The sequence below is a fragment of the Vigna radiata genome, chromosome 5, assembly GCF_000741045.1.
Source record: "Vigna radiata var. radiata cultivar VC1973A chromosome 5, Vradiata_ver6, whole genome shotgun sequence".
In the NCBI taxonomy this organism is placed as follows: domain Eukaryota; kingdom Viridiplantae; phylum Streptophyta; class Magnoliopsida; order Fabales; family Fabaceae; genus Vigna; species Vigna radiata.
In genome coordinates this window covers 8,191,489-8,193,844 of record NC_028355.1, presented here as the reverse complement: position 1 = coordinate 8,193,844, position 2,356 = coordinate 8,191,489, and positions in this window count along the sequence as shown.

The window sequence follows — 2,356 nt, the reverse complement described above, 5'->3', positions numbered from 1 at the left end:
TGTAGCTTAATTTTTCTTCATCACTTCTTTGTAGGTTCATAACCAGCCATTAAGTCCCTTAATTCAAGATCTACGGGAATTGTCAAATTGGCCCATGAGATGTGTCAAAGAATGGCACACGTATTTTGTAAATGGGTACAAGTTCCACACCGATGCATGGTCGAAAGGAAAAAATACAACTAATTGTGGGGTGTTCGTTAAGGGCCTTATTGAGGGTGGTTATGATGACTTCTATGGTATTATTGAAAAAATTTATGAGCTGGAGTATAATACTACAAGTACTCCAAAGAGGGTAGTTCTTTTTTATTGTCAATGGTTTGATCCATCTAGGAATGGAACAAGAGTGGATCCTAGGTATAATATTGTAGAAATTCAAATGACTTCAAGATACCGACCATTTGATCCATTCATTATAGCTCTTAATGTTAGACAAGTTTATTATGTCCCATATCCAGCATTTCGCAACATTGACAAACGTGGTTGGTGTGTTGCAATACAAACCAAGCCTAGGGGTCGCATTGAGTCAAATGATGTTGAAGACGATATCCCTTTCCAAGTTGATGAAATGACACATGGAAATGAAATTATTGAAGTTGAAGGTGTATCTGCATTGTTAGAAGGACAGATACAAGAACATGAAGAAGAAGGAGAAGAACAAGATGAAGAACAAGACGACGATGGTGAAGAACTTGAAGATGACGAAGAAGACGATGATGAAGATGATGATGATGACTATGATGATCATAATGACGCATCAAACAACGATGACAATGAGGATGATGAAGACGATTGAATTAATTAAATGCTTGTATTTTTGACATTTCTACGATTCACGATTATATAATATTAAATCATTTATTAAATACAAATTGTCTACTTTGTGTTTAATTGTCTATTATTTATTTATATATTTTAAATTACAGTAATGTCAGGACAGGAGCCTTCACGTCCTGACAAGGGCAAGACGGTAAAAAAGGCTAGGAAGGCGAAGTACGTTGTTAGAGTTCCTTCGGAGATNCCATTNTCCANTGCCANAGCTCGACCAGATGTTGGATCCTCACGTCCACCACCCCCTTCTACGATGCCCACACCTTCTTTCGGGCCCACACCTTCTACTATAGGGCCCACTCCTTCTACTACAGGGCCCACTCCTTCAGTTGTAGGGCCCACACCTCTTACTGTAGTGCCTACTCCTTCAGTGGTAGGGCCAACACCATATATTCATCCTTCTTCTATCCCCACACCACCTTCTACACCATCTCCAGATGTACACCAGCCATCTGCTGATCCTGCTGATCCTGTTGATACTGCTGATTTGGATGATCCTGCTCCTCATGATCGACCATTCATTGAGCCGTGCGGAAAAGGGTAATACCATATNTTCTTCTTAGTCTTGTATTTTGCATGAAATTGTTGATCTTACTATGGTTGTACATTCATAACTTTCTTACATTCATATTTCAGGTTTCTTCCTTCTAGAGTTGTTTCACAGGCCATCACTAGGACTATTAAGCAACAATTTCTGCAGCCCTGGGCATCATGGGGAGTAATCTCTGCACCGACAAAAAACTGTTTTGGGAGAGATTTAAGGTAAAACCATGTGTTACTTAATCATCTTGCATCAGCATATTCAAATAGGAATTTCATTTGCTTAATTTTAACATTATCTATTGTAACAGCAAAAGGTACAGTGGGCAGCTGAGCATGAAACTCAAATTCACAAAAACTTTAACATGAAAGCATCTCACCGATTATCAGAAATGTTTAGAGATGCCCGGATCGCAGGACAACGCCCTCATTGGGTGGGGGAGCACATATGGAATTCATTGTTGGCGCATTGGAATACGCCACAATATCGCATTAAATGTGCTACNGCCCAGAAAAATAGGGCATCAGAAAAAGGTGGTGCACTGCATACTAGAGGATCCATCACCACACATGAACATGCGATTCGTATGGTAAAAATCTTGATTCTTTTCTTATCAATAACTCAATAACATCATGTACTTTGAAATTAATATATATATATGTGTCATTCGTATGTTTTAAAATATTACAGGCAGCGGCACTTGGGCGGGCTGTTCATGTTGATGAGGTCTTTACACAGACTCATATTCGCAAGGGGACTGGTGAATATGTTGATGAGAAGTCTCGCAAGACCATTGTAAGTAAACTTTTTAACAACATTCAATTTTGTACTCTTTTTTCACACTTTCAAATTAATGTTACTGATGTTTTCTATCTTATTTAACAGGAAGATTTTTCTGCGAGATTGACACAGGCGAGACCAGAGGGGGGATCTAGTTCTGATGGTAGAGTAGATGCTGATGAAGAAATGATCAGGACCCAATGTTGG